The sequence below is a fragment of the Dipodomys merriami genome, unplaced genomic scaffold, assembly GCF_024711535.1.
Source record: "Dipodomys merriami isolate MVZ:Mamm:240054 unplaced genomic scaffold, mDipMer1.0.p SCAF_3, whole genome shotgun sequence".
Lineage (NCBI taxonomy): Eukaryota > Metazoa > Chordata > Mammalia > Rodentia > Heteromyidae > Dipodomys > Dipodomys merriami.
Genome location: NW_027204492.1, coordinates 12,440,717 through 12,463,206, shown reverse-complemented (window position 1 = coordinate 12,463,206; position 22,490 = coordinate 12,440,717). Strand labels below are relative to the sequence as shown.

Below are 22,490 nucleotides of genomic sequence, written 5' to 3'. Positions count from 1 at the left end.
CAGTGATATATGTGTGACAGTTCCTCCACATATTGTGTGATACTTTCTCCAGTATTGTTACTATTCTTAACTTTTACCCATCCTAATAGATATGCAGTAATGCCAGATTTGTATTTCCCTAATGTCTAGTGATGCTGAGCCTCTTTCCACATGTTCATTTGCCATTTTTAGCAAAAGGAGTGATGGTGCATTTTGTTCATTTAACAACTAGGTTGTTGGATTTTATTGTTGAGTTTGAGATTGTTTCTCTGTTCCCAATATTAGTCCTTTATATGATATGTGGTGTGCACATCTTTTCCTCCAACCTATGCCCAATCTGTTACTTGTCTTATCATCTTCTTGACAAAGTCTTTTAGCAAGAAAAAGAGTTTAGTTTGATGGGGTCCAATTTTTCATTTGGTGTTAAATATAAGAAATGTTTCCAGAGCTTATATCCTCGAGAGACACCTATGTTTTTTTCTAAAATGTTCCATAATTTTATGTTATACACTTAAGTTCCCAGTATAGTGTAAATTAATCTTTAATAAAGTATAAATCTGGCTGGGTGCTGGTGGCTCACGCCTGTAATCCTAGCTACTCAGGAGGCTGAGGATCATGGTTCAAAGCCAACCAAGGCAGGAAAGTCTGTGAGACTCTTATCTCCAATAAACCACTAGAAAACTGGAAGTGGCACTGTGGCTCAAGTGGTAGAGCACTCGCCTTGAGCTGAAGAGTGCAGGGACAGCGCACAAGCCCAGAGTTCAAGCCCCACGACCCACCAAAAAAATAAAGTATAAATCTTACATCTTTTTTCACATATGCATGCCTAAATACTCTAGAAATATTTGTTGGAAAGACTACCTTTTCTTCATTGTAAAAACAAAGTCGAATGTGTTTTGGGGACCTTTTTGGAGATTTTAGAGATTCTTTTTTTGGGGGGGGGTCTGGTCATGGGGCCTAAACTCTGGGTCTGGGCACTGTCCCTCAGCAATTCAGCTCAAGGATAGCATTCTACTACTTGAGCCACAGTGCCACTTCCAGCTTTTTTATTTTTGCTTATGTGGTGCTGAGGAGTCGAACCCAGGGCCTCATGCATGCAAGGCAAGCGCTCTACCATGCAGCCACCTTCCCAGCCTTTTTGGAGATTTTAAATGTATCTTTTCCTCTGTAATACATTAGCCAAGGAATAGGTCTTAACATAGCATAGACCATCTCTTACCAACTTCTTTTTGCTTGTTTATTATGCTTCCTTTGTCTTTCATATAAATTTTAGAATTATGGTTTATGTTCATCTAAAAGTCATACTTTAGTTTTGACAAAAATTATTAATGGTTATATCAATATAGGGAGAATTGGCACTTTTGATGGATTGAATTTTTCAATATATGGTCACAATATATCTTCAGATATTTAGAGTCTCTTTTATTTCTTTAATCATGCTCTAAAAAAGTTTTCAGCATGTTTTATATATGTTTTTGAGGTTTTTCACATAAGAACTCTTGTTTGTTTTGTTTTGTTTTGCAACACTCACTGAGCATTGAAGGTTACACTTTGCAAGTAGTAGGCCATTGCTCTACCATAAAGATATATCCTCCAGCTAATCCTAACCTTTAATTTTAAGACAGGATCTCATTACGCAGACTTGGCTGGCTTTGAACTTGTGATCCTCCAGCCACAAGGTTCTTAGTAATTGGGATTACAATCTGGCACCATTGTGCTCATTCTCCGTAAGTAAATTTCAGCAAATTGTAAATAGTATCATTTTTAATTCATCATTTATGGTTTCAATGCTGGTATACAGACACACAATGATAATACAATGTTTTTGTCTCATGAAATCTTGTTAAAATCACCTAGTTTTCTATTATTTTTCTGTTTTTTTGATAGTAGCTTTTTACTAAAAAGTAAATTTTAAAGTCAATTCCTTGAAACTAGAGATCAATAAGTGCTTATGTCATAATGACAACTGCAATTGAATACTTACCAAATACCAGGATCAAACAAAGTTCACATTAAGTTTATTTGGTAGGAACTATTTTGGGGGCTGGTTCAGGACTTAGTGTGACACCTTTTGTGGATTATTCCATATTTTTTCATTCAGAGAAGAATGAATTTATATAAGCTTTGTCATTAGTCACATATTTTGAATCACATTCATTTGTCAATGATTTTAAAAGATACTTTTTCTGCCAATTCACATGTCACAACTTAAAGTAGCTGTTCCTGGATACTTTTCAGTGTAGACCTCAGAATGAAGGTCCATCAAATACTAAATGATCACTAAGAAATCACTAAATATGGATGCCTGGTTAAACATGTAGAAAACAGAGTTTTACAAGTTTACATAGTAGTAGCTAACTATTTCTATGTATAGATGCAACAGTATCTTAGATGGATTGATTTGTTTCTTCTAAAATATTTAAAAATAAATTACTATAACAAGACTGCTGTTTAACCCTGTGCTTGACAATATATGCTATATCACAATGATTAATTTACTTAAGCTGAATGAGAACATGCTTACTTCTGTGTAATTGTATGCCAAGAGATTAGAGTCCCTAGGCTAAATCTAGTTTACTACATGTTTTTAAAAATACTTTACCAGGGGCTGGGAAGGTGGCTCAGTGGTAGAGTGCTTGCCTTGCATGCATGAGGCCCTGGGTTCGATTCCTCAGCACCACATAAGCAGAAAAAGCCAGAAGTGGCACTGTGGCTCAAGTGGTAGAGTGCTAGCCTTGAGCTGAAGAGCTGAGGGATAGCACCCAGAGCTAGAGTTCAAGCCCAGGACTGGCAAAAAAAAATACTTTACCAAAGAACAGCCATGTCTATTTACATATTGTTTATGGCTACTTTTGTGCTGTAGTGGTAGAGTTGAGTTGTACAATTCACACAATCGAAAATATTTACCATCTAACCCTTTATAGGTAAATGTTGGCTGACATTTGGTTTATAATCATATATGAGAACAGATCTTTATTATTTTGAAAACACTAAAAATGACTCATTTTCTTCCAAAAATATGTATGGATAATGGTGAAGTCATATGTTGTTTTATTGTGAATAAGTAATTTCAATATTCTGATGTGATGGAACAGGTTAAATATGGACAAAATAGGGTGCCGGTGGTTCACACCTGTAATCCTAGCTACTCTGGAGGCTGAGATCTGAGGATCGTGGTTCAAAGCCAGCCTGGGCATGAAAGGCATGAGACTCTTATTTCCAATAAACCACTCAGAAAATTGGAAGTGGAGCTGTGGCTCAAGTGGTAGAGTGCTTGTCTTGAGCTGAAGAGTTGAGGGACAGCGTTCAGGCCCCACAACAGACAAAAAAATAGGGACAAACTTGTAGGTACCTATTTTCCTGCCTTCATTTTCAGAAGAATTTAAGCATGCAAGGGTCTTATAGAAATGCAACGGTGACCTCCAAATTTCCGACTTCCATTTAATGCATTTCTTGTTCCACCAGCCAGTCCATCTCAAACTGGAATACCAACAGTGCAAAGCACACTGAACCACAGAATAAACATGCATGTCCTCCAGCAACACAATGTTCTTGCTTTATAAACTCAAACATGTTGTTTAACCTTTCTGAAACTTAGTTAATCATCTCTACAATAAGTTGCTGTAAGTGTGAGTTAACTCAGAAAAAAATGTTCAAAACAGTGGCTAAAACACTTTTAAATACTATTTCAGTTCTTATAATTAGTATTTGTAAAGTATCATCATCATTTTAATTAGTGATTTAGGAATAAATGAAAAATTTAAAAACAAATATGAGCATGCTATTGACTAGACTGCGAGATCTGCACACTCTTAAATTATATGATATGAAATCTCAAGGTGAGATATAAAAATTTGCCCACTTTGTATGTCCCTCCCCCACAGTAAATTCCCCGCTTTCACTATATTTGATGTCGGTATAATTTGTGGAGGAGATGGGGAAAAACAAGTCGTTAAAGGATATAGGTGGACCCGTTGCAACTATGAGAAGTACAAGTTGTCATGTCGAAAATGAACTTTACAACTTTGGTGTGTGGGGGGGGATTGGGGGGGCAGGGGGAGGCTGGGAAGGGATGTGAAGGGTAAACCAAAGGAGGAGGCTGCAATGCTTGATAAGAAATGTACTCATTATCTTGCCCATGTAATTGTAACCCCTCTGTACAGTATGTTCACAAAAAATAAAAATTAAAATAAAAAAAAGAAAGCAAATACTTCAAAAAAATTTGCCCAATTGTAAGGGGAAAACAAAGGAGGAGGCAACAATGCTCGATAGGAAATGGACTCATTGCCTTGCTCATGTAACTGTCGCCCCTCTGTACAGTACCTTTACAATAAAAAAACTTACAAAAATGTTTCGCCCAGTTTCTTGGGGAACTTGGGAGAATTAGTCAAGGTGTGTGCTGTCCTTGGCTCTGCCCTCCACTCTACTCAGTTATCTCATTCATATCTGTCTGGAAGACTTCTCTGATGCCAGTATCTGTGTGGCTTCTGTCTCCATGGAGGGGTTTTGTGACTGCAGTACAGCACAGCTCCCTTTGGAATGGCTTGAGATGCCCTCTGTATCTGTTACAGCGAACTGTCTGAAAACTTGTAATGTGTTTTTCCATGAAATTTGCCTAATGAAAAATCTCCTAGAATTTTATACTTTGATTGAGCAGTGATGCTTATCCATCCCATTCTGTTTCTGAGGCGAATTTCTTAATTATTCACGGCTAGGGGGATATAGACTAAATAGCAAGGCCCCTTGGACCCATTAAACCAACAAGATATAGGAGTGAGTTACCTTGTAATTGCTTGTTCCAAAATTTTTCATTAATGTGATTAATATGAACAGAGCTGTCAACTTTCATTTTCACTAAATAATAAAACGAGCCTAACCTTGTAACTTTGAGGCTAACAGCTTGAGAGACAGATGAGATGAAACTAGGATTTCATTAAAATTGAGTATATTGTGGATTTTGAAATTAGGAGCTGAAGATATATTATATTAACTTGAATAACTTTGCCCTTTGACTAAGTCACACATTGATCAGATTTTAGAAATGTCTAGACATAGCCTTTAAAGATTGGGACAAATTGTCCACAAAATGTTTTTTGACATTCTAGGAAGAACGTGAGTGTTGTAAAGATATTGCTATTGCAAAAATCTCTAAAAGGGAATATTTCCAGGAAACACTTGGATAGAGCAACTATATCATTCATTGTGAGGGGGTGAGCATAAAAGCAAACCAAATGTTTAGTGTTATGCAAAACAACCTGTCCCTTCCTAAGGACCATCAGGTGCTAAGTGATATTATAAAGGTTGAGAATACAACAATAAATAGACAAAATCTTTAGTTTTGACAAAGCTTGTAGTTGAATGGAGAAAATAGTGAAGTAAGCACTTCTGAAATTCCACCTTATAAGTAGTAAGCTAGACACTTTCCAACGTTCTGTAGAAATGTCCAGTGTTTGATAAAAAGAAGGTATGCCTAATTAGTTCAAGGGATTCCAAGGGAAGGCAAAAGGTTAAAACAACTCACATATGCCCTGGCAAGTAACACACACACACACACACACACACACACACACACACACACACACACACACACACACACACACACACATTAGAATATTATTTGACCTTAAAAAGAAGGATATTCTAACATATACCACAATAATAAACCTTGGGTATATACCATTATGCTAAATAATCCAGACACAAAAAGCCAAATGCATAATTATACTTATGAGGTACTTATATTAGTCAAATGCATACAGATAAAATACAATGGTGGTTATCATGGGCCGAGGATACTATGTTCAGAGTCTTTAGTTAGGAAGATAAAATAAGTGCTGGAAATGAATCGTAGCAATGGTTGTATAACAATGAAAGCACACATAAGGTCAGGGAATTGCTAAAAATCAGTTACAATTTTAAATTTTGTGTTGCATGCAATTTATCACAGTGAAAAAGAACACAAGGCTGCCTCAGTAATTTTTCTTTTGAGACAAAATTTCATTGTCACATTTTGAATATTTGGCATGAGATTCAGTTGAGACCAGTGGGAAGGAACAGAACCCAAGGTCTCTTAAAGAAAACTGCACTGCACGGGACCAGTAAGGCAGGAAGAGCATTTGAGCCCACATTTCCCATGAGAGGAGAGGTTGCTTACTACATAATACGTTGGGAGGTTGGAAGTTGCTCCTGGCTCTGGCTTCCATAGACGGACTGTAAGTATATTGCTGGATTAATGGTTAAATAGCATAACAGTATAAACAAGAATAATGCTGTAAAAGCTGTCTCTTCAGCTAAGTGAAAGTGAGAAACTTTTGTCTTCTACTTTTCTTCTCCAAAAGAAAGTTACTTCAGTGGTTAGCAGTTGAGCCACTGCAGTAATGAATAAGAAAAACATGAATGATTTGTTTTCAACATTGAGCTTAGAACTATGGTTGATGTGGATGATAGCTCCTTTGGTGACAGTCTCGCTGGTATTTTAGTGGTTAAACTACTAGCAACAAGATTCCTTGGAATTCCTGTCTTCATTTGTACTCTATTGCATTATTGCATGATCCAGAAGACTTTCTTTCAGAAAGACATTTTGTTTTGGCAGTGGTAAGCTTCTCCTTTATAAGAGGACATATCAGACCTACAAAGTAAGAGGATAGTGTGAGCTACCAGAAGTAACAAGTAGGAATGGCTATGAGGAGAAGCAATGAGAATTCTGGTGATGAAGTGGTTATGCCTTTTAAAGTTTTAAAATTATTTGATCCTATATTAGTAAAGTAGTATACAGACATTTGCTAAGAGGTACAAGAATAAGACAGAGACTTTTGTTCTTCTCATTGCTTGGGTACACGGGCTTACTTATAGAATCCCGGCTACTTAAAATGTGGAAATAGGAGGATCATGGTTCTAGGTAACCTAAGGCCAAAAGTTAGTTATATTTCACCTCATACAAGAAGCTGGCCAGTTGTGGCACATTCTGTAATTGCAATTGCACAGATGGTGGACCCAGTAATCAAGATGTCGACAACTTATTTTTCAGCCAGCAATTTTGACAGTGTGTGGCCAGCAATTTTGACAGTGTGTAGCCCTAAAAAAGGTAAGTGTTTCAAGAATCTGCCAAGCCTACTAATGAGGCATCCAAGTCTGCTGCTATGTAAGTAAACTCTGAAGAATCAGCTTTCATACAAATCGTTAAGTTACAAGTCACCATCAATAGCCTTCTTATGTGGTACATAAGGTCTGTTTCCAAAATAGTCCCAAACTCAGCACTCAAGGGTCTGGTGTGTAGGTGTTACACAATAAATATTATAATTGATTGGAAAAAATCCCTCTGCCTATTAGCAATATATCTACATGGATCAATATTTTAAAATGTTTGAAAAAATTTTAAAATTACATCTTAAAAGATAAAATAAGCTGGGTGCTGTTGGCTCACGCCTTTCGTCCCTAGCTACTCAAGAGGCTGAGATCTGAGAAACGCAGTTAAAAGCCAGCCCAGGAAGGAAAGTCCCTGAGACAGTTATCTCCAATAAACCACTCAGAAAACCGGAAGTGGCACTGTGGCTCAAGTGGTAGAGCGCTCGCCTTGACCTGGAGAGCTGAAGGACAGCTCCTATGCCAGAGTTCAAGCCCCACAACTGGCAAAAAATAAATAAATAAAATAAGTTTACTGGACTTTAATTTGATGGCTTTTCCTCTTTAATTAATGCTTCTTTCAGCCTATAAAAACTACCAAGTTGTATGAGAGGTGGAGAGGGGATGATTAAGCCCATTGATAAAGGAGGCTAGAGCCAGATCAAATAAAGCTTGTCTATGCAGTTGAGAAGGATGGTTTCCATATGGAAGCTCATATAAGGTTTCTAGGTTCATTAAATTCAGGACAACAACTGTCTGTAGCTGTCAGGTTTTGGCTTTTCCCTGTGGATGTTCATCATAGAGAAAAGATTTTCCTTCCTAAAAATAGAGGACTAAGGTAGCAGCAATGTGATTTAGGATTCTAGCCCAATAGCACTTTTGATGAGAAACTGTTTCCACACAGCACTATACAGATGCTTTGGGAGATAAAGTGCTGCCCAGGGGCTCTGGTGGTAACCATTTCTATCTGCCTAGCATTTAATCCAAATCTCACTTTCTACATGTGGCCACTGGGCTGCTGGAGGATTCTATATACAAGCATTTGATTGGCTATTGCTCAGAGCCCTCTTCAACTGGAAATGCCAAATAGGGTGGCTGATTTGGGCCTTGATTAGTTCTGGAACAGTCCATGTTCCCAAGTTTTCCTTAAGTTAGAACCTCTGTCTGGTGTGCTGGAATGATGCAGATCTGTTCACAGCATCGTTTTCTAAGGGAGATCCTAGGAATGTGACAAATTAATTTAACTTTTAAAAGCCTTTTGATTATGGGAAATTTTCAGCTTATACTAACTTGGAAAAAAATAATAAAACAATTCCTACTGTACTAATTCTCATCCTCTACTAAGAAATGTGAAAGCAAATCCAGGACACTATTTTATGTATAACTGCTTCAGTATATGTCTGTAAGAACTAAAAATACCTATAATCCTAGCTACTCAGGAGGTCAAGATTTTAGAATCACTGTTCAAAGCCAAGCCAGGTAAGACAAGTCTGTGAGATACTTATCTCCTATTAACTGCCAGAAATGCTAGAAGCACAGCTATGGCTCAAGTGATAGAGCTTTAGCCTTGAGTGAAAAAACTCAGGGACAGTTCCCAGGCCCTGAGTTCAAGTCCCAGAATTAGCACCAAAAAATGAGCTTTAAAAGCATCCCTAAGAGAAAATTTACACATGAACAGATGTAATCACAATCCTTTCATTTCCCCCAAATAGCCTCACAGACCTCAGAGCTCAGAGCTGTCCTAATCTGGTCAAGATTTCTCTTAACTAGTTCTTCTGTATATATCTCTGGGATTTTTTCTCCTCTTTTTTAAAAAAATTGTTTCAGCTTCTAGGATGTATATTGAGGTGGAGAATTTCATTCGCCAGAAATTCTTCATGGGGATTGTTTGTGACAAACGGTCAAAAATCACCACCACCACTACCACCATCAATAAAAGAGGGTGGGACACAGAGGATTTGTGGAGCACAAAGATTACTTTGTCCAAAAGTTTGATGTTAGATACATGCCACTGTTACATTTCTCTAAACTCATACAATCTGCAAGAGCAAGAGTGGATCTAAAGGCACAAAGCACCTTAGAGCAGTTATGTCCACAGTATAATGGATTGAAAGCAATGAGGATTTCTCTATCCCTTCTAAGGAGCTTTGTGCCTTTACATTCACTGAGAATCAGAGCAAACACAGAAAATGGAGACTTAAGGTTCTCTGGACAACTGTTGGGACAGTAGGTGGGCACACAGTACTGGTAGTTATTCTAGAGCACAGGTTAGGCTTGCCAGATTTAGCAAATAAAATTAGAAGATGCCAAGTGAAATGAAAATTTCAGATAAATAGCAGGTCATATTTTTACCATGAATTTGTCCCAGATTTTGCATAGGACATATTTGTACTCCCCCAGAGTAATTGTTTATTTGAAGTTTCACTTGCAACTACATGTCTTATGATATCTCATAGACTTAGGCTGGGTGCTACAATAGATTTTGGTCCAGGGAAGCAAAATTAGAAGAGCTCTTGAGAACATGGATTGTTGAATAGTCAAGAAGGGCCTGGTAGCTACTGAAGGGAGTAGGGGAAATGAAGAAAAGCACACTGAAGCTTTTACATTGGGGGAGTGATTAATTAAAACTCTGTTAATACCTTTTAAACTATTCAAGTAAAATATAGAATCCCTTTTGGAATGATTTTTGGTTGCAGAGCTGCATTTCTTTGAACACTGAATCATAACTCAGAACATTATTCTGGATGTGATTTTTTTTTGCTTCTTCAAACCAACTTGTACTTCCTCAGAGCCATCAGTGGGGTGACCTTCTTTTCTTTACAGAATTATGGGGAAGAAGCTTACATTACTACAAGTGGTCTCACAACACAGTTCTAGTCCTTGTTATAAACTTTAGGTATATGCAGTGTGTATTTGTTCAGGAGCAAACATGAACATTTGTAATCTGGCTTCCATTTCTCCTATTCAGAGAAAGTAATTGGTACAAAAGTACCAGAGAGGACAGCTACACAATAACTCACTGCCTACTTATTATATAGTAAGACTACCAAAGCCATTTGCTCAAGGTCTGAAAAAATCACAAATAGCCTCAAACATTGGCTTTTTGCATAGTTACGAGACATTATGCACATAGATATGTGTATACTATAAATCTTAAAAATATCTTATTGCTGTAAATAAGCTTTTGTAACAATAATATACATGAAAGTTAAAAATATAAGCAGACAAAAGTATTTTAGGACTTCTTCATCTATACTCTTAAGACCCTACTAATTGATAAGGTGGAAAGATTAAGTGTGACTTATGAGTCCTTGTGTGCTTGCCACCTTACAGTTTGGAAAAGTCTTAGGTAAAATTATAAAGCTTTTTTCAAGGCAAAGCATTTTACTGTCTCCTGTGCTACATATGTTAGAATATATTTTTCATTTCATTTTCCTTATGAAATATCCAACAAATTGCTGAATACCATTGAAAAATGAAAAGTTCATCTATTTTTTTCTGTCCATGTTAAGTTCAGAATAATTGGAAGCTAGAATGATGCAGAAATTGAATATACTTATCTGTGGAATGCACCTGGTTTTCGTATTTTAATGTCACTTACCGTGACTCCTTAGAAAGAATGAAAGACAACTTGAGCAATGGAAAGCATGGATGTTTCCTAGAGCGACCATTTTAGTTCAGGTAAGATTTTTAAGGAAATAAAAATTAACATAAAATTCTCTTGAAGGGATGATGGAATTTTTCCAAAGAGCTGATTTTTGCTTTTAAAATTCTTTTCATATTTGCATTTCAATATGAATTCCCATTGGGGTGTTAAAAGCTAGTGAGTGAGGATTCCAGCTCATGACAGTGAATTTCTGGTTCACAGCATTTCAGAATGTCATCAGTCATTGCCAGGAAAGACAGGTCCTTAAAGTGAGTACATAAACCCAGGATTACAACTCTTTCAGTCACTGTCCACTGACAAGGTAAACTCCCTGGGTAGAGAGGACAAACACTACTTGTTATTTAGTTATCAGCCAGAGCTGTTACTGTACAACTAATAAAATAAAGGATAGTTGATTGGTATTAGTAAAATATAGAAGTAAGATACTGAAATATGATTTACGTTTAGTATGAGACTAACCAGCTATACATCCCAGCTCCTTTCTTCCTTCCCTCCTTCCTTCTGTTTTCTTCCCTCCCTCCCTCCCTCCCTCTCTCCCTCCCTCCCTTTCTTCCTTCCTTCCTTCCTTCCTTCCTTCCTTCCTTCCTTCCTTCCTTCCTTCCTTCCTTCCTTCCTTCCTCCCTTCCTTTCTTCTTTGTTTTTTTCATCACTCCCTCTCTCCCTTCTTTTCTCCCTCCCTAATTTATAAATTTTTGTGTGTGTGCTGGTTCTAGGGCTTGAACTATGGACCTGGACACTGTCCTTGATCATCTTTTTCTCAAGGCTAGCGCTCTACCACTTGAGGCACAGCTTCACATCTGGATTTTTGAGGATTAATTTGAGATAAGACTCTCATGAACTTTCCTGCCTGGGGTAGCTTTGGACCATGATCCTCAGATTTCTGCCTGCTGAGTAGCTGGGATATAAGTGTGAGTCTCCAGTAACTGGCTTTTATCATTTTGCAAATTGACAAAATTTGATATATGATTTTTATTGCCAGTCCTGGGGCTTGAACTCAGGGCCCGGGCAGTCCTGAGCTTCTTTTGCTCAAGGCCAGCACTCTACCACTTGAGCCATAGTGCCACTTCTGGCTTTTTCTGTTTATGTGGTACTGAGGAATCAAACCCAGGGCTTCATGCATACTAGGTAACCACCTATCACTAAGCCACATTCCCAGCCTTGTATATGATATTTTGAAATGGGCATGCTCACAGTGGAATGTCTACAATATGCTAGTCAACATATACATTCTTTCACAGTTGTAACTTATACAATGAAAAAAGTTAAGCCATTCTTTTAACATTTTCAGGAAAATGATATATTATTAACTATAATCACCACATTATATTCTAACTCTCTTGAACTTACGTCTTCTATCCTCTGAAATTTTGGAATTTCTGACCAACATTAGGATTGCTATGAGGAGGGGAGAATGAACACTATCGAATCTCTGTATTTGCTGTACAGTCTTGACTGATCCCAGTGGTGGATCAGTAGGCTTCCATTTCATAGAAAAGGTCTGTTCTTTAAATGATTTCATAGCTTTAAATGTGGCCTTAGTCTTATACTGAACTATCTTTTTAGTCATCAGTATGGCACCAATGAAAAACAATAAATGCAACACTCTCTTTGTCATTATTAAAAGTGTTATGGCAATGGACAATATATCATAGAGGAGAAAAACTGAGTTCTATTCTTAACCCATTGTTAATGACTTAGCTTCACCAAAATACTTAGTCTTCATTATTCCTTCTTATGTGTTAATTATCCTGTATAATACCTTTTAATTCTATATTTCATTGATCCTCCTGAAGTTGAGAACTTAATAAAACTTAATAAAAATAATCTTACCTTAATGGCAATAGTGAATAGCTATGAGATCAAGAATAGAATATACAAATATCACAAATAGATATTGAGGTTTATTTGACTTTATGGACTGGGTTCTCTCTTTTATATTTGAAATATCAATGAGCACCTGAGTATCAACCACTGATCTGACTATGTCTATACAAGTTTAGAAGTACGCAGAAGAAAAGTGAAAGAAGAGTATGAAGTTTGAATTTTGCCAAAAAGCAAGATGATTGTCTAACCATCATTTGCATTCAATCAACTGTTCCGTGGCTATTTTCAAAATGACTGAATGCAACTATTTGAAGAAAATGACTACCAATCTGACTGAAGACCAGTTGGATAGTACATATGGACTATTTGCTTTCTGGTTTCCTTTTTTCTATCACTTCACATATTCATCATTTCTTGGTTGTGAGAACATTTAAGATACTCTTTTAAAGCTATTTTGAAATATACAATGTATTATTATTAACGGTAATCACTGTGCTGTTCCATAGAAAATCAGCCTCTCATCTAATTGTAACTTTACAAATTAAGCAACATATTCCTCACATCATGCCACATGTCTCTCCTCAGCCTCTGATCCTTGCCATTTTACTCTCTACTTCTATAAGATCATGATTTTTTTAGGTCCTATATACAAAAGAGATCATGTGATACTTGTCTTTCTGTGTCTGGTTTATTTTTATTTAACATAATGATGTCTATATAGCCTCAAATGAGAGAATTTCATTTTTTTCTGCTTGAATGCTATTCAATTATGCATATATACCACATTCTCTTTATCCATTAGTCAATTTATGGACACAGATTATTTTGGTTACTTGGCTATTGTGAATAGTACTGCCATAAACATGAAAACACAAATATCACTTCATATATTGATTTCATTTCCTTTGGATATGTATATTTATATATATTACAGTGGGATTGCTGGACCATATAATAGTTCTCCTTTTTGTTTTTGAAAGAACCTCCATATTCTTTTCCAAAATGGGTGTACTAAGAAGTGGCGCTGTGGCTCAAGTGGTAGAGCGCTAGCCTTGAGCTGAAGAGCTGAGGGACAGCACCCAGGCCCAGAGTTCAAACCCCACAACCCAGCAAAAAAACTGGGTGTACTAGATTTCAACTTCACCAACATTGAGAAAGAGTTCTCTTTACTCCACACATCTTCTGCTTGTCTAAGTTGTTCTATTAAAGGCCAGAGTTTTTAAAAAGCCAACATTTTGGCTAGATTATGTTAGAAAACAAGAACTTAAAGTTTCAGATGCTTTCTAAAAACTTTATATAATAATCTATCTTAATGAGAAGTTTGTTTGGGGATGAAATGCTTCATTACCTTTGATCTTACTTACTGTGAGACCATTATTTTCCTATCAAAAACTGAAGTTCATTATGGAAATATTTTTTTCTTAACCTGGAACTGATCTGTAGACTACTTTAAAAATCATCGCTCTGATAGATGCTGCATAGTGGACAGTTTAAATTCTTTTTATTAGTACTATGTTTTTCAAATAATGGGGGAGAGAGACATGGAAAGATAAGAGAAAGAGAAAACATTGAATACAACAGGGAAAATACATGTAATTAGTCTCTAAAGTATTTTTTTTTCCTTTTAACAAACCTTAATCCCCTTTGAGAGGAAGCATTAAGACACTACAGGTAATTATTGTAACTAGTGCTTGTCATATATCTTATTGGGAATAACTCATTGGACTGCATCCTTCAGTTTGAATATAAAAAAGCATATGGGCAGAATGAAATAGAAAACCTTAGGTTGTAAAGGGTCATTTCAAATTTATCTTCCAAATTTCCTTTATAATTACAAAAATTGACTGGAGGAAACATACATTTGTATGAGATGACCTAGCCAGTTTGTAGGAGACATGGACTGCATCTCTGATGCCTAATCCATCACTATTTTACCCAAAGTACAGCACTCTGAGTGCTAAAATTCAGGTGTCTGACCAATATGCTGAGCATTTTTGACTTACTGAACAAATGCAGCCACCCATCCATGATTGATAAGCAATGTATTTTATGTATTATTTGAGAGCCCATGTGTTAATTGACTTGAATTAGACATTCTACAATGTATACATATTTCAACACATACTATATGCCATAAGTATATACTGTTTTTACTTATCAATTAAGAAAAGAAGTAGTCATTGATACATTGTGCTAGATCAGGGAGTTAGAACTTGATAAAAATGTTCAAGACTAGTAAAAAGGGAACAATCTTAATCTTGGAAAAAATCTATTACTTTAGGTTATAAAATTAGAAATTTACCAAAAAAGGAAAAACAATGAGGGGGCTGGGAAGGTGGCTCAGTGGTAGAGCACTTGCCTTGCATGCTTGAGGCCCTGGGTTCGATTCCTCAGTACCACATAAGCAAAAAGAAAAAAAGCTGGAAGTGGCGCTGTGGCTCAAGTGGTAGAACGCTAGCCTTGAGCTGAAAAGCTGAGGGACAGCGCCCAGGCCCAGAGTTCAGGCCCTACAACCAGGCCACCCCCCAAAAAAATGTGGACTCTGGTGCTTTTTGTCTTATTTGCTATAGGTTTTCACAAGGAAAATTTAATCATAAACTTATATAACTCTTCAATTGACTTGAAGTCTTAGCATCTCCTTAAATTTCTTGAGATTACTCATGACCCAGAAACCATCATGAAAGTCTTTTAAATGGTAAGAGAACAAGTCTTCAACTTTCTATATAAGTTTTTCATCTATGAAGGAAAAATAAAACTTAGCTGATGAGCATCAGAAAAGTACTTCTCTAGGTAATTGGCTTCCTGGAAGGTGAATGGGTGTTTTTTTTAAAAAGCAATCCAAAGCCAAACAGATACTGGCCAAGGAAAAATAAAATGTAACACATTCAGTGCTGAGAGGCCACATGAATCAAAGATATGAATCACGAAGTCTGTTCTGCTTATGGCAAATTGGCTCTGACAACCCCAAAAAATCAATCATTAATTTTCACACTCTGCTTTTGATAGGCCTTTTCATTTGAAGGCTATTGCTACCATAATAACAATAATGCTACCTTATAATTTCACTTTCCAAGGTACTTTTCTATGATAATTAAAATTTCTTGAAGAATTAACTTTTGTAATTGATGCCAAATGACAATTTAAAAGAAAATTAAGGAGATGGTAAAACTCCAATTCTATAGTGCCTAGCATATTATAATTATGTATGAACTTTTATGGATGACATTTATCAAAATTCTGAATTTTGCCCAGTGAATTTTGGTATAAGAGGTTTGACATCAGGACTATATCAGTTCACTCATAAGCAGCGATCTATCACCTGGCAGTTTTCACACGCACTATATTCTGAGGATTCAGTTTTGGGTAGGACATTGCCAAATTCTCTGAAACAAAACATTCTCAGTAGAAGAAATGGCAAAGGCCTAGAGACACAAAGAAACATGGTTTGGGGAAAATATAACACTGACTGTGAAACTGCAAGAATTTACTATGGACAGATAATATAGTAAAAGGGGATGAATGGACCAAGGGAAAATGAGAGTAGAGCCTGATTAATTAGTTTATGGATTCTAGCAAGGTATAGAGATCTCAGTTTTGAAGGTAAAGGGTCTAGCTAAGTTCTTTTAAAATGATGAGTGATATGAGCTGCATTTTTGAGGGAAGATCATTCATGTGACTTGTATGTAATAGACAAGAAGGACCCCAATATTAAAGGTTATGGTATTAATCCATTCCACATATGACAAGGGATTGGACAATGGCAATAGCAAGGTGATGAAGAAGAAAAGATGGTTTAATGTACTTGCTAAACAAAATCAGCAAACATTGATGATTGAATACAGGGATGATGGAAGGAAGATGAGAAGGTATCAGACGATCCATTGGATGATACCATGTTTAAATATCAGCTCTTTATTTTACGTGTAAATCTGCTCCAGTCTTAGTCTTCATAATCAATTTCATCTTTTTACTTATCTCCCAAATCATGAAATTATCTCTTTCTGACTTCTCAAATCCTATGGAATGGTTTGTTTGAGGGTTCTCCTCTTAATACATATGTAGAATATGGCCATATTTCACCAACTATACTGATGCTATCCTCTTCCAAGCCATCATCATCTCTCTGAATTTCAACAATAGAGTTTTGATTGGTTTCTTTGCCCCATCTCAGATAATATACTCTTGGTCAGTCATCAAGAGTGACTCACATTAATACAAATCAGTATAGTTAGGACATCATTTCTAATTTATAGCTTACCAAAATACATTAAGAGGAAAGTTTAATAACACAAAGAAACACCAGACAAGTATTCAAGTAGCTTGGTTCTTCAATAAATTAGTGCCATAGGAAACAAGAGTAGAGGTGACTTGTGCTCTACTTTGAAAGCTACTTTGAGAAGCATAACAACCAAATGCATTGCATGGTTCTTGGTTTTATTCTGGTTTAAAGAAAAATTAGTATGCTAGAAATTGGACATGATTAGGAACTGTGAACACAATTTGTGGTTATAATAGCCTTATTATACAATGATTATACAGGAAATACTTTCTTTTTTAAATGGATACATATTGTGGTAATTTGATATCTATTAGATATCATATGTATATGATATCTAGTACTTTAAGGAGCTGGTTGTCATAGTACACACCTGCAATTTTAGTATTAGAGAGACTTACGCAACAGGATCACAAGTTTAAAGGTAGGCTGGGCTGCATATAGTAAGGCTCTCTCTCTACATACAGGTATATATGTATATATAAACAAATAATGCATACTTGAAGCAATATGGAATACTATAATATTTCTTCTAGGCACAGAATATATGGATGTTTGCTGTGCTGTTTCCTTTTAATGTTTCAATATTTTATAAGTAGTCCTCATATGGTTGTTCTTCAGAATCTTTCCGATAGCTTCCCATACCAATATGAGTAAAATTTAATTCAACCCATTAAAATTTAATTCAATAAAATTTAATTCAACCATAATGTTAGCTTCATTATCTGTCTGATCTCAATCTCTACTTTCATTTACTGTGTCAGGAATTCACGTCTCCTTGCTAGGTATGGTCCTACCACTTGGCCTTTGCATGTGATTTTCTATTGCCTGGATCACTCTTCTTTCAGATATTCACATGGATTGTAGCTTACTTTATTCAACTTTTGAGTTTCTTCGTTAACGAGGCATCTCTGGACCATTCTTTATAAACTATCAGGTGATACTTCCATCAACCATTCTGATTTTTCTTAATCTTTCTTATCAATATGTATCACTGCTTGACATATAATATTTGACTCCTCTGTCTCTTCATATCCCACCCCAGAAATACTAGAGTGTGACTTCACTATGATTAAGAATTCACCTAATTTTAAAATCTCTATTCTTAGTGTTTTTGAAGTGTTGGAATACAGATTTGTTGAACAAAATGAATAGATAAAGCTGATTGGGCGAAAAGACTAAACCTAGTTCAGGGCATGCTGAGTGTGAAAATCTGAAGCACATTTATGTGGAAATATCTTGTCATCCATTTAGCTTGTTGTCTACTAGTTTTGGTAGAGAGGCAAGAATTTGGAATAGTCACTGTAAGAAATAGGGATAAATTAGCAAGAACAAAGGGATTGACATAAGCCACAGATGAGTCAATTGAAATAAACAAATCAGAGATTTATTTACATAATTTTTACACAGGTATTTTACATAATATTTTACACAGCGAGACATTTACACAATTGTATGAAATTTTCTTCAGCAGTACTCAGGCCTCTGATTATAAAATAGGGGAAGGCAGAATATGTGCTAAGAACTTGTAGGGCAAGTGCAGCACTATTGCATTGTGCGTAATAGTCAAGGTTGTAGACATGGGCTAAAATATTGATATAGGGATTTTACATTTAGTAAGTGGGTGAGCTTGAGAAATATACCCTCACAAAAATTTCAAGATTCTTATCTCTAAAACAGGGGTAGTAATAACAACCACTTCATACAGTAGGTAAAATGATGTGGAAGAAATCCTATAAATTGCTGAAAAATAGTAAGCCTTTAGTAATTGCTAACAAAACACAAATGATAACTAATACAGAAGTAAAAGGGAGGTGAGATGTTGGTGAGTCAGAAATTCATGTTATTTACCACAGGCTCCAAGTATGATTAAAAACAAAGTGGTATGAAGGGACTGGTAGAGTAGAAGCAAATGAAAGAATCTTGGGAACAGTGTTTTATTGAAGTTGAAAAATAATTGTAAAGGAAGTGAAATATATAAAACATAACTCAGCGAGACCTGTATTGGCATATGAGACTTAAGATGTAGGACCGATATTGGTAATTACAAACTCTAGTATGTGGTCTTACAAGTGATTGGCTTAAGTGAAGAGAAGTTGAAAGGCACTACCACTGCAGAGACTTCAAGAGTTTGAAGTTGACTATTATATGAGTCATTCACATGCCCTAAAATCACCCAAGAAATGTCAAGGGCCTCAGTAGAAGTGGGTTGCCTTATTAGTTTTCATTGACTGCTGTAGCAAATTAGCATGAATATGGTAGCTCAACACAAAAGCAAGGTGTTAATTTTATCTCTTAATTCCTATGGATACAGACTCCAGTTAGAGAAGTTCAAGTATAGGGAAAAATATCTATTTTACAAAGGAGGCAACAATGCTGGATAAGAAATGTACTCATTACGTTGCTCATGTAACTGTAACCCCTCTGTACAGTATTTTCACAATAAAAAAACTTAATTAAAAAATAAAAAAATCTATTTTGGCTATAGGAAATGATAATTCAGCAAATATTTCCCAATCCTCTTCACCAAGGACAACAAAAAGATTGTGGTAACATTATACTGTTTACTCATAAGAGAACAGAAATAAAAATATACTCTATGCAACAGTGGCAATGCTAATTGATGCTTGGGTCCAATGGATCCAATTACATGGTTTTAAATAATGTATAGTATTTTCATATCATGTTATTTTCCAGTCAAATGATCCAAAGATGATCAAAGGCAGCCCGTGAGAGTTTAGTGGTCAAGGGTAGAGGGTACATTCTCTCAAATCAGTGGTTCGATGAACAAAGCTAGATATAGTGACAAGGACCCACTTTTTCATTTTCATTTTCATTTTTCATTTTCATCTCTGGATAACAACATGATGGCCCTTCAACTGCTACTTGTCATATCATCCTTCCCATTTAATAGATTTGTACAACTTTTTCTAACTTTCTGGTTGAGAACTTACTTTACACTGAGTGTATAAGACTGGCTGCTTCCAAGAAGGATACATTCATCTTATTAGTAATGTGTCACCCTTCAGGAGAGTGACTTGAGGGAAGATTTCCAATAGCTACTTGCCTGCACTCATTGGCAAGTTTCAAGCAGAAATACGTTCATCTCAGATTCTTTCTTGGGTTTCTTTTTGCATTCTTTTATGTCCACCTTGGTTCTATATGATTGTGGTTATTTGTACACTCCTGAAGATTCTTCTTTAATCAAATGTGTATACCTGGGATATATACTGTTCATTGTGGACAATTTTCTATCAAAGTCAGTAATTGTTCCTTTCCAATACCAACACATACACATCCAAGTTAAAACAAGAAGTTCAAATCTTCAGGATAACTTTACTAGAAACACTTCAGCACGAAACTATTCTATGACTAATTTATCAATTAACACCAAATCATTGAATAATGAGAGATAATTTCATATAATTCCTTTTTTCTATCTTTATGAATGAAGTACATACAACTTACACTCCTTTTCCCAGATCATCTAGAGGGTTCAATTGAAGTTCAGGCTAAACAAAGTAATGTTAGGGTAATCCAGTTACGTGTGATGGAACTAGTAATTCCTATATCCCTTCAAAATCACTACTATCTAAATTTATGTGGAAACTAAAAGCTTGATAATTGTGTGTATGTGCGTGTGCACAAGCATGCGTGTATGCATGCATGCATCCATGCATTCACCAGTCCTGGGGCTTGAACTCCAGGCCTGTGATCTGTCCCTGACCTTTTATAATCAAGAATAGCTTTCTACCACTTGGGCTACAGCTCTATTTCCAGCTTTCTTAGTGATCAACTGGAGGAGAGAGTCTCATGGACTTTCCTGCCCAGGCTGGCTTTCAACAATGCTCCTTACATCTCAGCCACCTGAGTAGCTAAGATTACAGGTGTGAGCCACTAGCACTCAGCTTTGAAAACTGTTTTTCAGTGAACATACAGTCATTAGAGAAACATCCTGTGCTATTAGTTGTGATTCTTGCTTGATTGCTTTCTTCTTTCAGTCGTGGGGCTTGAACTAAGGGCCTGGGTGCTGTCCCTGAGCTTTTTCCCTTAAGGCTAGTGCTCTACCGCTGTTGAGCCACAGTGCCTGTTCCGGTTTTCTGGTGGCTGCCAATAAGAGTCTCTTGGACTTTCCTGCCTGGGCTGGCTTCGAACCGCGATCCTTAGATCTCAGCTTCCTGAGCAAACTAGGATTACAGGCCTTAGCCACTGGCGCCCAGCTAAATTTGGTGATTCTGAACACACTTGAACTCCCTGTTAAAAGAGTCCAAAAGATACTGCATGAGAGGAAATGTATTCATTACCTGATTCATGTAATCTTAGTCCCCCTATACATCACATCTATAATAACAATAAAGTAATTTTAAAAAAGAGTGTGAAAGAAAGCAAATGAAAAGGGTAGGCAAACCATAAGCATTGTATATCCTTTTGTTTCTTTCAAATCCCATGTACAGTCCTCTATTTATGTCCACATCAGAAACTAAGAGCACCGTCTCTGGATACATGGACTTTTTGTACAGATAATATTGTAAAAGAGAAAAGGTAACTTCATTGATCCACATGCATAAAAAGAAGCTTTGCTAAGTAGAATTGTAATAGAATCACATGAAGACTGTGTCTGCTCTATGCCGCAGTTGTTGATTTTACCACAATATATGATATGACCTGTTTTATTTTCTCCAATTGTAAAGGAGAGAAGGCTACTTCTAAAATGTCTTTTTAATTTAACATGTCAATTTATGAATATGATATATTTTGTCCTATGTAGACCTGCATATGTTATCCTCAACTCTACAGCCTTCCTGATACCAGCAGAGGGAGCTCAAACACAAGTTGCTAAACAGTAGCAACATGCAGGAAAAGGAGCCCTTGGAGGTGGGGGTTGGCAGAGAGGAGTTGCTTAAGAATGTTCATCACTGGAAAGGCAGCAGCAAAAATAATTGCCAAGAAAGTACAGAGATGACATAAATAAAGCCAAATTTGGGAATCTATTAAAAGGGTCATTTTTCAACACCCACATTTACCCCTCCCACTTCTTTCCATCTGCTGATTAAAATGAACTCAACAAGTTAATCTTAACATCCTTTTCCAAATAGAAGATTAGCTAAGCAATCTTGAAAACTTATTAGTTCATTTTTTTCTAACTATAATGCAAAAAAACCCCAAACTTGCTAGTAGAGCATTTAACTACTTAATTAATTATAAATCAATTTGAAGTTGGTTTGATTGCAAAGTGGTTTATTATCCGTCCTTTAATGTTTGCTCACTTTTAAGAAGTTTTAGCTTTCCTGAGTACACATTTGCATATGAGCTTGATCTAGGCATACACTTTGGCTCCTTATACATGGAGACCTAACTCAAATCTTCGTTTTGTCAAGTTAGCTTGGTGTCTGCTATGTGCTGAACATTTGTGAGTTCCAAAACTCATATGTTTACAGCTAACCCTCAATGTAATAGTATTAAAATGTCAAGTATTTGGGAGGTGAGAGGTTAGAAGCGATCCAGCCTTATAAAGGTATTAGTGGTGTATGAAATAGGTTCAAAGGAACTTGTTTACCCTTTTATATGTACTTCTAAGTACGTATGGAAGTAATGATCCATCATCAGACATCTAAAATACCA

General features: G+C 36.2%; 1 protein-coding gene across 1 annotated transcript in view; it reads left to right on the top strand.

The window, feature by feature from the left end:
• The first annotated feature begins 6,119 nt into the window (after nt 1-6,119).
• Nucleotides 6,120-22,490, top strand: part of LOC138839326 (putative MAGE domain-containing protein MAGEA13P) — a 218,636-nt gene continuing 202,265 nt past the window's right edge. The window contains exons 1-2 of the mRNA XM_070038894.1: nt 6,120-6,191; nt 7,007-7,063. The gene's annotated coding sequence lies outside the window, so the exon portion shown is untranslated. The remainder of the gene's footprint in view (nt 6,192-7,006; nt 7,064-22,490) is intronic.